The sequence below is a fragment of the Ictalurus punctatus genome, chromosome 23 (assembly GCF_001660625.3).
Source record: "Ictalurus punctatus breed USDA103 chromosome 23, Coco_2.0, whole genome shotgun sequence".
In the NCBI taxonomy this organism is placed as follows: domain Eukaryota; kingdom Metazoa; phylum Chordata; class Actinopteri; order Siluriformes; family Ictaluridae; genus Ictalurus; species Ictalurus punctatus.
In genome coordinates, this window is record NC_030438.2 from 18,308,708 (window position 1) to 18,324,644 (window position 15,937).

The following is a 15,937-nucleotide window of genomic DNA, read 5'->3' on the forward strand; positions in this document are numbered from 1 at the left end:
GAAAAGAAGCAAGGACTGCTGGGTCGATCAGCGGAGAGGAAGTGTGTGAAAGAAAAGCAGCCTGCTGGAGAGAGATAAAAAATGTTTATGATTTTGGGAAAAAGGACCATGAAGTCTGTATGCATGCTGTCTCCTTGAGCCAAGCGTTTAACCTGGCAAATATCGAGCTCTGACATATAAAAAGGAAATATTTTACCAATCCATTTTCCTAAGACAAATAAAATGGAAACGTGACACGCAAATATATAATTGCACCCATTTAACTGAACACTACAGCAACAAGTGTATACGTTTCACTCTATTAAAAATAGTGCGTATTTCATGTATATTCCATTCATTTTAATACCGCAAATCTGTTTCCGTTATTAATTCGACTAATTCTTTTAATCATTTACATGGATTCTATAAAACGTACCCATGATACGCTTCATCGCCGATCATTGTATAAGTGTATAGATGAGTAGAATAGGCAAAACGACCACTGGCTTATTAAGTAAATAACAGTTAATACTACATATACAAGTCTGAAATGTGAGAAAAGTGTAGTAATCCTTCCCACGTTCGTCCTCCCTTCAACCGAGTCACTACCGAGCCAAGCTTCGAGTGATTTATTACCAAATTAAAATACTAAACTCGTCCATTCCTCAGTGTTCAGACCTTGTGCATGAGCCAAGCACCCTTGGCATTGGGGTTTGTGGTTAAAAAGTCTGACCTAGGCATTAACATGTTGCTAAGCAGTATGGTGATGTGGAGGGACTGGTGATCAGAACATGAATGCGGTAATACCACATTAACATCGTGTCAGAATTAGTGTCATTATGAAAAATTGTATATATAAAAAAAAAAAACGTCAAGAGAACTTTTTGGACACGTCTGAAATTTCTGAAAAAGTGGCGGGAGTACATTCTAGCTCCCGAGAAATTAGACAACGGAATGTTCTAGGTTGAAATCGCAGCGCTACCAAGAAAAACAAATCTGTCAATCTCTCCCACCTCCGCAGTTTGATGGAAAGCCGAGTATTTTTCGACAGAAAGCTCCGTTTGCGACGTGCAGCTTTCAGTGCTGACCGAAGCAGAACTTTTCATCACTGCCTCATTGTAAAACATTGAATTCTTACCTTGTTCGACCAAGTCGAAAACTGGAGTCTGTCATTACTAAAAATCTGTGTAGGAGTCATTTAAATATAAAATAAATAAATAAATAAATAAATAAATAAAAACGATTCTGATCGTACATTTTTTGTTGTTTTACATATAGGAAATTTAATTACGGAGCTTAGAGTCGTCATTTATTCTTACTAATAGTTGCATATGGCGTCTTTATGGAGGAATGAATTATGTTGATTGGGCTATCGTGTATAGTTTTTAGTGAAAGACATGGCATGTCGCTAAACATTTCATATGCTGTGACTGTTATTTGTGCATCCCCCCCCCCCACTCCAGACTCAAATACTTTTGGAAATTCTGTACTGCCAGAACCTGCTTTTTTTCTTAAAAGCGCCATGCGTTTAGGGCCCAAGGGCTTAGCATGAATACAAAACACTCTGACCACAGCAGACAGTTCAGCCCCAGAGGGGTTTTTATGCATCTTCTCAGAGTGAGTCAGTGTGACTGCTTGAGGTGCTGCTTGTGTTCTTGTGCAGGAGTGTAGCGCATGGCCGGCAGTCATCTGGAGGATAGTGTTCCTCAGTGGAACTGTGAAGGGAATGCATGATACCTTTTGGCGATTTGTATATCTTTTTTTTTTTTTTTCCGTCCTAATTTAGCTGTTTCCAATTCCACTAGCAAGTTTTTCCCTGCCATAAAAAGGTACAAAGATGGCAGGGTAACAATTATCATGTACTTCCTCCACGATACATGTTATTCAAACTGCTGCTCGTGTTCTGTCAGCTCAGGTGGAGCGCTAACTCTCTTCGTGCTAACAGATCCCTACTGATTTACATGGAGAGAAGCCTTACAACCCAGAACGTGAGGGCAATCGTGCTCTGTTGGTCTTCCAACCATTAACTGGTGTGGTAACTTGCAATCTACCAGTGATAACATCAGTGCTTTTTTTTTTTTCTAGTTGTGCCGCAATTATCAGCCCCAACCGTATAGAACTTTTAAATAGTGCCATAAGATCCCCTGTCTTCTAGAGCTACCACCTAGAGAGGCTTGATGCATCTAGTCGTGCACACTTAAGACCAGGTCCACCACTGGGACTTTTTTGGGCTGTTGAGGTCTGGGTGCTCACTGTTACCACTACTTGGTGTTGATTTTATGCTGTTGGTGCTCTGTATTGGATCCCAGGCCTCATAGTGAATAAAACGTCACTGGGTGTTCGTCACCACCAGTCTGTTGTGATAGTCGCACTCCCAAAACCAATTTCAGATGCATATGTCTGCAGGACAAACAGCATTTGAAAGTCCAGGTCCACTAAATGTGGCCACCAAAATCTCAGTCCACCTCTGGGAAGTCATGGGGATCCATCATGCCAGATCCATCTATGTGTGCAGAAATGCTCTTTGGGCAAGAGCTTTTGGATTAAGGTCTTAAGGGGCCAAAGGCCAATATTTTGGCTGCTCCAGCGTTGAGATGAACAGAGACATTTGGACACACCAGGAACTACTTCTTGGGACTAGACTAAGGACTTAATCTGAATAAAGAACGTTTGAGCAGAGGAGACGAGTTGAGCCCTGCAGTGGTTATTATGAGTGAGAGGGTAAAGGGAAAGCGAGGAAGTGTCGGTTGTGCATCTCCTAGTGTTGGAATGGTTGCTATGCTAGAGGTGCTCCCTGCACTCTCTTCCACGAGCAAAGTCGGCAGATTAATAATGATCTGAGGGCCAGCTTTTATCAGAACAGACTGTAATAGCTTAAAAGACATATGCATTTGCGCATAGTACTACTAACAAAAAGTGTACAGAGTCTCCCAGTCTTCTTCTCTGGAATGAATGCGGTTCGTTTATTTTCCTCTGGATTAGTTCCGTCCTGTGTGATATATTTTTTGATACGCCGTAATCCTTGGTGCTAAACCGTAATCGTGTCAAAAACTGTCAGCTTCAGAACCTGATGCCATTGAAAGTGGAAATAACAATGGCTTTCCGGCTGGGAAAGGTACCACAGAAAGACAGATGCTGTTATGGGCTGATGTAAACAAGGTGACACTAGTCCATCAGCAGCTAGCCTTAGGGATGGCGGGAATGGGTTACTCTGGCCAGCTACATCAGCCCCAAGCGTATTACAAACTTTACGGGCATATACTCTGGACAAGTTCAAGCATTAGCATCTTTACATGAGGCATACCTCTGTTGTAAGCAACCCGTAGCTTATAACAGTGAAACTGAAGATATGAACAGACCAGCTGGCGCACATGTACAGAGCATTGTTTCTATAAGACGGACATCGCAGGTGGGCGGATCCTGTGATTTTTTCATGCAAAGGCTTCCCTCCACACAAGGGTCATCCCAGTGGATGGCGGGAAACAGCTGCATCCCATACTGCACTAAGTGAGTGGGATGATGAGGCTGTTGTTGATTCAGCAGTTCGCTGAATTGGAGCAGTCAGTGCAACAAAAAGCACCGACGTTGCCAGAGAAGTCCGTGAGAGCGGACGGGAGAAGGCAGCCAAGCAGAAGAGCAGAAAGTTAGCGTCAAAGCAGATTGCTGCATAAAACATTTTTTTCCTCATGGTGATGGCTAGCGGCAAAGAAACAGATGGTGGCATAAGTACAGACCGTGTCCGGAAATAGCGGACAGATCGAAGCAGACCAATAGATGGCTCTCATTCAGCTGTTCGATAGAAGAAGTACGGCACGCTGATTCCGTGTGTATGAAATTTATTCGAAGCAAATATTGGATGGCACGCTTGGCCCCCTACAGCCTGGGCAACATCTAAAAGTTCTTTGTAACCTGCGTAATAATGCCTACGTAGTCTGCTTCAATGATTCACATCAGTCGTGTTCACAATGTCTTGAGGATTTCTGGCTAGTATTTGAAGGTGGTGGGGGGTGGGGGGGGGTGGGGGGGGGCGGAGCTGACTCTACCACTGTGTAACACAACCAAGCAATTTAGCACTAAATAAAAGGATGGTGTTCCTGGATATATTTTTAAAATAAAAGATGCAACAGACCAAGCTGAGATCTAAGCCAAGAGTGGATGTCTGGTTCCAAGTGACTGTGCAGCAGGTATACAGTTTCTGTGGATTAGCTTTTATACCGTTACTAAGTCTAAGTCCCTCCATTGCTTAAAAAGAAAACTGAAATTTGTCCATGATATTAAAAAAATAAAAATAAAAAAAGCCTGTTAGAAAATGCAGCTAAGAACAGGACACACCCCATTAGTGTGGGTTTCTTTGCTGGCAGTATATTCCACAAGCAAAAATTCGCATGTGTATAGCTACTACTAACTATGACTGAGTGGGCTACAAAATGATTTCCGTGAAGCTGCATGTAAAACACACACCTTCATAGATTTCACATAAAATGAAGGTCATAAGATATTTGCGATTAAGTATTAGATTGGTGTCGTGTAAACAAGAAGATTAGCTTGGCTCCATATTGGACTATTTTCTGGAGAACAGCATTTTATTTTATTCGTGAGCCAGCACCTGATAAACGACGAACTCTTTATGGGAGGAATCTGTTCAATACATCCTCTGGTATCCGGCAGAAGGAGATTTTGTTGCGTGATGTAGACTGATTGCTTACATCTGTGACTCATTATTTATGGTTTACTTAAACCTCGAATTCGAGGCTAACTTTGTTGTAAGGTGACATTCGGTGGTGCATAACAGTATTTGTGAACTGATCCAGTGCCCAGGCGTTGCTGTCAGTAATTCACCGATATCTTATCTGTGGTCAGTAGCGTGGGGTTCGAGAATGGCTGAACTGAGAGAAAAGTGAGGCCAAAAAAAAAAAATAAAAAAGGTTCCATGATGCTTTTCTTCAAAACCACTATTATGTCCAGCCATCTCCCCTCAAGTATGTGAAAACAATGGAGGAAATAAGCTTGGCTTTGCTGCCCACTAACCACACACCAGTAACTTAATGGCCTGCAACTGTTCGTTCATCTGTTAGGCTGAAAATAAGAGACAAATCTGCATTGACTAGAGAATCTCATTGGTTACGAAGATAACGATATTGACCTCTCTGTCATGATGCATCAACGCACACAGTTATGATACAGCCCATGTGTGAGCAATTGAAGAGCAAAATATATTAGTTATAAAGTTGAATATCGAAAAAAGTTTGGTGGAACGCCTAATGCACTCACTATGGCCCGGTACCATGTGACCCATGGCCCGGTTGCAGTCCAAGGCCATGGGATGGAAATCTTTTGTGTGCTGTTTTTATTACATGCATTTCTGTGTATTTAATTTAGGATGTTTGCCTGAATATTTTCACTCAAGTTTCATTTATTTATTTATTTAAATCTTGGATTGTGATAACGATGTCCCCTTCTTATGACCTCCTGTGTGATCTCTGAAAGTTGTCCTAATGGTTTGATTATTTCAGTGCTTTCATAATGGTGACCTGATTTGGATTCCTAATCTGGTTGTTACCTCATAACTGCTAGACTGAGCCATGTATGCCTCACCAATCCCCCCCCCACACACACACACACACCCCCACTGTGAATACAATTGTGCTATTGACCTGCTTCCTGGTACCCATCACCCCTGGGAAATAATCTCTTTTTTCTTTCAGACAGTGAGCTATTTATGTGGATAAAAACGTCAATGAAGCAAACAGAGGTAATATATTTTCACCAATACGGACTTTTGTATCAACTGGTCCAAGAAGAAGATAGAGCCACTGTCACTATCAGGAATAGGGTCACTGTCACTATCAGGAATAGGGCCACTGTCACTATCAGGAATAGGGTCACTGTCACTATCAGGAATAGGGTCACTGTCACTATCAGGAATAGGGCCACTGTCACTATCAGGAATAGGGTCACTGTCACTATCAGGAATAGGGTCACTGTCACTATCAGGAATAGGGCCACTGTCACTATCAGGAATAGGGCCACTGTCACTATCAGGAATAGGGCCACTGTCACTATCAGGAATAGGGTCACTGTCACTATCAGGAATAGGGTCACTGTCACTATCAGGAATAGGGTCACTGTCACTATCAGGAATAGGGTCACTGTCACTATCAGGAATAGGGTCACTGTCACTATCAGGAATAGGGTCACTGTCACTATCAGGAATAGGGCCACTGTCACTATCAGGAATAGGGTCACTGTCACTATCAGGAATAGGGTCACTGTCACTATCAGGAATAGGGTCACTGTCACTATCAGGAATAGGGTCACTGTCACTATCAGGAATAGGGTCACTGTCACTATCAGGAATAGGGCCACTGTCACTATCAGGAATAGGGCCACTGTCACTATCAGGAATAGGGTCACTGTCACTATCAGGAATAGGGTCACTGTCACTATCAGGAATAGGGTCACTGTCACTATCAGGAATAGGGTCACTGTCACTATCAGGAATAGGGTCACTGTCACTATCAGGAATAGGGTCACTGTCACTATCAGGAATAGGGCCACTGTCACTATCAGGAATAGGGTCACTGTCACTATCAGGAATAGGGTCACTGTCACTATCAGGAATAGGGTCACTGTCACTATCAGGAATAGGGCCACTGTCACTATCAGGAATAGGGTCACTGTCACTATCAGGAATAGGGTCACTGTCACTATCAGGAATAGGGTCACTGTCACTATCAGGAATAGGGCCACTGTCACTATCAGGAATAGGGTCACTGTCACTATCAGGGTTCTTACAAGGTGCTTGAAGTACTTGAATTTGGAATTTTTGAAATGTAAGTACTGGAAAGTCTTGAAAATAGACATTTAAAAAAAAATGAGTGGTGCTTAAAAAGTGCTTGAATTTTTTATTTTTAATTTTTTAAAAAGTCAATAAATACCAAATCACTAAATAACATTAAAGTGATCGTTTTCAATAGAGCACGAATAGAACGAATACATGACAGTGCCGGTCCACTTTTCAGACCACTTTAACGGTCGTTATTTTCAAACGAACACCTAGCGACTTTTTGGGCAAACCTCAGCTTAGCTACTTTCCATAGAAGAGAGTCGCCACTACCGCCCCACGAGCACGGGGTCCTGCTTTCCCGCAGCAGGTACACCACTCTCTGCGTCTACTCTGTTCAATTAGTGGCAGGAAGACGGAAGTGCACGTTGATTTTGTTTCTAACTTGCGATCATTTTACACGTAGAAATTCGTCAGATGACGTCACGGTTATGAAATCGGGATTTTAGCAGTGCAGAGCACGTAGCTTGGAAATTGCTCGGAAGTGACTGCTGGCTAACGTGTATTTTTAATGGCTCGTGTTTCAGTCATTATTTCACACTTGTTTGTTGTCTGATAACCGAAACAGAAAAATATGTAAATGAGAACAGCTTTATTGGGAATTCTGCTGTGTTAAATATACAATGGGTGAGCACAGAGAATAAGAAAGAAGCAGACAGATGTAAAGAGCCGACACTAGGCGGAATGCAAATACGACGCGATAACGTGATGAATATGCTAATTAGCGCATAACATCATCTAGCGACATTTAGTAACGTTCTTTTGAAAGTTGTTGGCAGCAGTGCTCCTGTCACTCACCTGGAGTATATTGAGGTTATGGTGAAGATGAAGCAATGCCTGGGAAAAAGCTAATTTAGTCTCTCTCTCTCTCTCTCTCTCTCTCTCTCTCTCCATCTCTAGCATTCGAAACATTCGAAACTGTTAAATGACGTACCATCAGATAACAAGAAGAATAAGTACCAAGCGATCCAATTTTATCCATTTCACTCAGTATTTCTTTAAAGTTGGTAGTTCCTTGTAGTTCCCTTTTGCATACAGTATATCTCAACCAGAAGTAAAGTTCGAGGAGACGAAGAGTACGGTGCCTGTTGCTACAAACCCATGACATGTCTAAATAGCCCTGAAGTCATTTTAATATTTTTTTTTTTTCATTTAATCGTTAGTCAATTTTTTCCCTAATGAACTCACAAGCACACCACCAATCATTAGAACTTAGTATTTCTGTTAGCTTTATACATCTTGTATAAGCCACTTATTAATTATGTCCAATTATTAATTATGAAGGTGGTGACTAGAGACGGAATATCCCCATTCATGAATACTAAAGCTTACGACGTCCCCTTTTCTTTTCTAGAAACTCTTCTGTTTGATGCAACATGCGTTAAATCTGTCACACATGACGCGCTCTTTGAAGCTCCTGAGAGCTCCGTTAAAAACAAACTCGGACTTTTATGTGGTTTTATGTGGACCTTTCAGATGTCACCAAGTTACTGTATAACCACTCTCGAGGCGGGAATGTGCCGAGGATGTGTCTGGTTGTACTCATTAATTTATGCCTTTGCCTAATTTATGGAGGGAGATGTTAAATGCTTCATCGACTTCCAGTTTAACCTCAATGCTCTATCATTCCTTTGTGTTAAAATATATATATATATATAAAAAAAAGAAAAAGCCTGCTATAACTGTAACTTAGGCGTTTGCGCTCTATTAATTCAGCACCACGGACAGCTCTTAAGTGGCTCGCACTCTCGCTCATACCGAGTGGTTCATTAGTCTTTTAGGAATCAGTGTATTATGATAACATATGTACAGGATTTCTCAAATGTGCGGTGGAACATGAACCGGGAACATGTCGTTGGTAACATGTCTTCATTTCGGTTTTCTGAAGTGCACTATGTATTCTGTTACTGTGTGAGAGTTTGTGTGTCCATTTAGACTCGAGATACTACTTCCTGCGCACTTATTAGCTCTGAACTTTTGAGCCGTAAAGCTGTCACGTCATGAACGATTCATCATTTCAGACGCAAAGTACCGTGACACATTTTCATTCAATCATCCACAGGAAGATTATTATTATTACGCACTGTATCCAGAGCCTATCCCGGGAACACTGGGCATGAGGTATGGTTTCTAAAGTTTGTTTTCTGTATTCTTATTAGGAGTATGATTTCGGTATGCTTTCAAAGTGTACGCTTAAAGCTGAAGATTAAACAAACGTTCACGAGAGTGTTTTATTTATTATTTATTTATTTATTTTTGGATGCCTCTTGGTTCTAGCTTTGGATCTAAAGGGTTCTACTTGAAGCCATTTATGAAAGGCATCATCTCTGTTGTAGGGTTTTACACAGAACGTTTAAGGAGGGAAAAACTGACGCTGTCCTCTAATTGGCGGTTATTAGACGAGCATCGTAGCAGCTCTGAGACTTGAATCAATTTCTGACACTCTGCTGTCTTTGGTCGCGGTGGCGCTAAAACGATTACCACATTTTACATTCTACGATCAATGATCTCAACTGGCGAGCAGGAATATTTGGTGTTATTTTTGTCTGAGGAAGCAGTTACTCCCCCCGATGTTTATCCTTGGAAGTTGGAACACAATATTTCCAAGAACGTCTGCGATCGAGCAACAGTAATGGAGCACCGAGCTTCAAAAAGCACCGAGCGACGATAAAACTAGTCCGGTGTCGTGTATATACTCAAGCTTTCCGAAGTCTCGCGACAGCTTTCTCTGAGGAATCGATCGACATTTGATGTAATCATATAAAACCTGCTTTAATTGTCCCGCGTGAGTTTATGCGAGAAGTGTTGTAATGACTGAATTGGTGACTGAATCGTTTGTTTGACTCGGTTCATTCCAAGGAATTGGAGAATCCCGTCGATAACAACCAGTCTGAACGATTCATTCACGAAAAGAACCGATTTGATTCTCGAGCTCAACTCACCGATTCAATGGTCCTGTCACTGTTTTAGCTCATTTCCACATTTCTTTCTGGAGCTGCTGGTGTGTCAAACTTATTTTTCACTCAATGAATAATAAGAAGAAGATGAAGAAGATGATGAAGAAGAAGAAAGTTCATTGTTCTCGGTACTTGGGGAATAAGAAATTACAAGTCGACAGATCATAAATACATCCAGACAGAGTTTCTATAGTGTCTGTGTGAGAGAGATAGAGAGAGAGAGAGAGAGAGAGAGAGTACAAACAATGGTGTTAATTACTTGTAGTGTATATGTAGTTATTTGTATATAGTTATAAATGCATAGTTTCAGTTCATTTAATAAACTGTTCAAATTTAGTTCTTTATAGTCTCTTAGTGAATATGCAGTATTCGTTATACTTATTGTTAATGATTATTTTTACACGTGGTAATAAGAAAAGATAATTGGGGTGTGGGGCCCGGAGTGCAAATTAGCCAGGGGGCCCAGAAACCCTAGCGGCGCCCCTGTGTGTGTGTGTGTGTGTGTGTGTGTGTGTGTGTGTGTGCGAGAGAGAGAGAGAGAGAGAGAGAGAGAGATCTGAGTTGCTTGTATAACCTATAGATGGCAGAAGACTCCATCCTAAATCGCACATTTCACAGCACGCTTTTAGATCAGAACTCGATTTCCATTCCGAGCAGACTCCACAAATCCGCAGCTAGGAAAAAGTTGCATGCTTATCACACGCACCAAGCCTCGCGTGCTCCGAGTTGCAGCTTTAACACGTCTTCTCGAGCTTCTTTAAAACGTGTCAGGAACCTGCGCGCGGATCAGACCTTGGAGCATTTTTTTTTTTTTTTTTTTTGGTGTGTGTGTGTTGTGTGTGCGTGCATGTGTGTGTGTGTGTGTGTGCGTGCGTGCATGTGTGTGTGTGTGTGTGTGAGCGAGAGAGAGAGATCGTGTGTGTATTGATCGCTGATTAAAAAGCAGCACCCACATGCTGTCGGGTGGTCGGCTCGTGCCGAGGAGCTCCGGAGGCGCGCGCACTGCACTCTGTTCCCCCGTCGGCCGAGATGGTTGAGCCCTGTCCCCGCGTCTCGCGCACCAAATCGCCGTAACCCCGCTCACTGACCGCTCAGCCCCAGCCTCTCCGCGCGCGGGGGAAACAGCCCGGCTTTTTTTCCTCTCTTTTTTTTTCTTCTTTTCTTTCGTCAAGACGCTCCGACATGACAGAGGCTCGCGGTGGATTTGTACTCCTTGCCGACGGAGGATGCGTCCGGTGCTCTACTCGCGCGGACTCTTCTCGCGCCAAAGCGGCCAGGATCAAAGGCGGATTTGTCATTTGGAACGTCGTGTTTTCGCTGATGTGCACCCGCGCGCACGGTAAGCGGGCCACGGTGGCACCAGAAAGGGCGCTGATTTGCACCGACCTATGGTCACATTTTATTACACGTTATTACGCATCATTAAATAAATGAATTCTTATTGCGGAAAGATCAATGCATTGCCTTTATTATTATTATTATTATTATTATTATTATTATTATTATTATTATGCATTTAATGCCAGTGTTCTTGTGCATCTCTGGAGCGCTGTCTGCATAATGCATTAACACCTTCCTGGACGTGCTGGAGGCTGATGCGCAGTGTGTTTTGCAGCGTTGAGCAATTTCATCCAAAAACTCAGCAGGGATTTCCTGCGTTTCTTAGCAGTCGTTTCCAGGACCAGTGTGGTGCTCTGGATGATCAACCTGCGCCTTGTGCGTCTGCTGTCCTTTGATCTAACACGTCAGAGTCTAAACGCAAATTGATCTGGTTTGTAAAGTTTTGCACTGAAACGCAATCTAGTTTGCAATCACCAAAAAATAAAAATAAAAACTTCAATATGTAAAGAACGAGTTTGTGGTTAAAAGTTCGCAAGGCGCACGGATGAGAAAAGAAAGACGCGCACAAGTTTTGGAGTTCGGTTTGATGGTGATAGATGACGCTGAGTGGAAACGGAGGATGGGGCGACTCTCTGTGAACGCGCGCAGCTGTGGAAGGAAAGAAGCAAGCGAATTGTTGCGCGCGCATGCGCAGACGCGTCCGCGTGACGACGCAGTCCACGCAGGAGCGTGAAATACGGCACGAGCTTTTGGTGTTTAGAAAGAAACTGAAGCACTCTGTTTCTTTCTCTCTCTCTCTCTCTCTCTCTGTATGGCACACTTCCTGTTCATCTTTTCAGCTGTGCGAAACCTTTCCATTATCATTAGCCTATATTATATTATTAATCATTCACGGTGCTAATCCTTCTTCTTTCCCTTGTGCGTGCTGCATCATGTAGTCTCCGTCATCTCGGTGACTGTCTTTATCTGACATCTGAGACCAGGCCATGCTTTATAAACATGCATGTGCAGACAGGTTAACCATTCACATGGCCATGATCACCCAACCGCCCCCCCACCCCCTCCCCCCATATGGGCAGTATGCCACCACAAGCAGTGGTGGCTTGGGTAACTGATCAGAAGATCAGGGGTTAAAGCCCCAGCATTGCCAAGCTTTGGCCGTCCAGGCCCTTAACGCTCTCTGCTCCAGGGGGCGCTGTATCATGGCTGGCCCTGCTCTCTGACCCCAGAATTTCACTGTGCATATGTATACATGACCAATAAAGACTCGTTATCATTATCATTATTCTTTCCAGTCACGCTGGAGAACACGGCCCATATTTGAACTCTATGGAAGATGTTAGACCTGTTGCAGATCATCCAAATGGTGTTCACTTGAGCATTGAATCATTCATGTAGCCTATAACGTGTACACTTTGATTTTATTGGTCGTTACGAGTCCATCAGTTCTTGTCACACTGGTCATGTGTGAGCTACGTTTGAAAAACAGCGTATGGGAGTGTTTGTAATTCTTATGTTAGGCAGAGTTGAATTCCATATGGTGTACTTCCTTGGTTTCCGAACGTAGGTGTTTTGAGCACGTCTGCACGATATGACCTTGCTCTTAGTCATAAAGCACAAAATGGCAGAGCTGGATCTAAGAGTAGTAGATCTGTGTGAATAGAACAGCGATCTCTGACAGGGTAGTGTGATGCGCCATGGCGTGAAGAAGAGTTACTCCGACGTCGGTTGTTTTAGGATAAAAGCACCGACTGAAGTGTTTTATTCCTCTTACACTACAGCAGTTTGCAATCAAATTTCATCGTATTCATGAGCAACATTCCATACACGTTATCTGTTTATAGTGTTTTATTTAACGTTGTGGGACAGGTTCGTAAACTTTTCTACTCACAGACCTCTTTTACCTGTAGAATAAATTTCACAGGCCTCCTTTGAACCCGATCCACTTTCACACACATGCATACGGTAATATTTGGAGATACTTGTTTGCCCAGCTCCGGAGCTTTTTATTCCTGAAATGTCCCCAAGAGAACACATTAGGTTCTAGTTGACATCATTAGGCTACTTGTTCAAATCAAGTGACACGTCAAATAGGCGAATAATACGAACAACTCGGTTCTAAATATAAGAACTTTATAATGGTGGGTTTTGATTTCCAATGATGTAAGAAAATTGGAAAAAAAAACCCAACAACAACAACAAAAAAAACAAATCATAGATCCCCTGTCTTTGCTTCATGAATGCCTGGTGGTGCTTGGACCCCGCTTTGAGAATCACTGCGCTAGGCAAGTTAGTTCCTGTTCTCACTTATGTTAAAGCAGCTATAAACAGTTGTTCCTTCACAAACCCCCCTCTCTCTCTCTCTCTCTCTCTCTCTCTCTCTCTCTCTCTCTCTCTCTGTCTCTCTCTCTCTCTCTTTCTCTGTTGAAATTAAGAGGCAAAAACAGCTTGTTATTTTATAGAGAATTCACATCTGTCCTGAAGACTTTCCCATGGCGGAAAAAAAAACCCCCAACTTACTGACTGTTACAAAGCGCTGACACTGGAGACTCCTTCCATGAATGTTAAATAAACCTCTCCATACAGAAAACATCACCATATCAGTGATTATAGATTTTTCTTTATTCCCCTGCTAAAAAACAAACAAACAAAAAAAAAAGAAACTGTCATAGACTCTGTAATGGTTATAATGGGTAATGTATTGGTATTAATGGAAACTGTAATGGTCCTTGTGTTTTTCTCTTCTGGTAATTTGTTGCCTTGTATTGGTGGCATATTATGTTTAGTGGATACCATTAAGGTCCAATAATGGTCAAGGTTTTAATGGTTAGCTGATGGTTTGTAATGGTTTTTGTAGTGGAAACCATTTGAATCTATGTGATGGTTTCTATTTTTTTTTTTTTTTTTTTTTTTTTAGCAGAGTTGGTTTAGTTATTATTATTATTATTATTATTATTATTATTATTATTATTAGATGATGTTATTTGTCTGCCATTGAAGTCCTGTGAATTAATTATTGCTATCTAAACAAAAACATATAATCATTCTTATGAAAGCATGAATCCCCTCTATCAGGAAGACTTTCCAGTAGCAGAAGTAGCTTTCAGATGACATTAGCCCCACGCCGCTGTGATCTACAGTGCCCGAAGGAAGAGTTAGCAGAACCCGGACATTTTAGCCGACTCTGGAGCTCTATTTCCGATGAAAATGCTGCTTCGGAGCTCATTACGTCTCCATCTGTATTTTTCCCCGGAGTCTTTTCAGTCATTTTTCTTCATTCAGATTTCATTCAAAATATTCAGAGAATCAAATGAAATCGAATCAAATCCCGAGTGAATCGTTACGCCCCTAATTCTGACCAATCAGAACTGAGAATTCAGCAGCGCTATGGTATAATGCGGCAGTTCCACCAGTCTTACTGATGATACTGTTCCACTATTGAACAGTCCACCCAATAAAGACCGCAAAGCTCTGCAAAATCCATCCCGGAGCATCAATTATAACGTACAAACCGCAATTAACGTCCTTGTCCGAGCAGGCTGGCTGTTTGGCATGATCTGAAGTGTAAAATCAAAGTCAATTAAATTAGAATTGATGCTCACGCGAGCACCGTGCGCTTTATCATAGTCATATCGCAATTACTCGAAAGACAAACCACAGACTGTGTAGGCTCTGTCCTTTGCTGAAGTAAATAACACCTTTCATTAGCCTTCACACTGAAATTCATTTGAAGTTCTAATAAAGCAAACATTAATTAAGAGCTAAACAACATCTGTCACTGTACTTTGTCTATCGTCGTGCCAACTTACAATTTAGAAGCTCTGACCCCGAAACGCTGGATCCAACACGTGAACACGTCGAGACAGACGGACGAGGCGAGCTGATGCGCAGAAAAGCAAATCTGTAGAGTGTGACGAGGGAAACTATGAATAGCGTTCTCGTGTAGAGGCGACGGAAACGCTTTGTGCAAGTTAGCTCTGCTAAAAAAAAAAAGTAGATACGATAACTAAGTTAATAAGATCCGTTAAAAAGCAGATGTTTATTTATATGCGTCAATAACGCGACGCGCCTTGAGCTTTGTTTATTTTCTGATTAACTTCAAGAAAGAGACTTTTAATGAACGTTCATGGAAGGAGTCTCCAGTGATAGCGCTCTGTAATAGTCAGTAAGTTTTCGACAAGGTTTATTTATCTTCTTTCCCGTCTTATTAACTTCAACGTAGAGATAAAATCGCATAAGGTGAAGGGACGACTGTTTAGAACCTACAGTGGTGCTTGAAAGTTTGTGAACCCTTTACAGTTTTCTCGATTTCTGCGTAAATACGACCTAAAACATCATTCGATTTTCACGCATGCCCTAAAGGTAGATAGAGAGAGCGCCGATAAGACAAAATAAGACAAAATTATTATACTTGGTCATTTATTTATTGAGGAAAATGATCCTATATTACACATCTGTGAGAGGAAGAACTATATGAACGTTTGATTGCAGTATCTAGTGGGACTCCTTGTGCAGAAGTAACTGCAGCTAAATGTTTCCGGTAACTATCGATCAGTCCTGCACGTCGGCTTGGAGGAATCGGACTCGGATAGTTCTTTAAATAAAACAGGACGTTCACTCACACCTCCGTCGCCGCCGCCGTCCCATTGATTGAAAACACCTGACTCTAATTTCCCCTTCGAATTAACTGCTAATCCTAGAGGTCCACATACTTATGCGACTCACGGATCATTTTCCTCGTTAAATGAATGACCGAGTATAATACGTCTGTCTCATTTGTTTAATCGGGTTCTCTTTATCTGCTTTTAGGACTTGC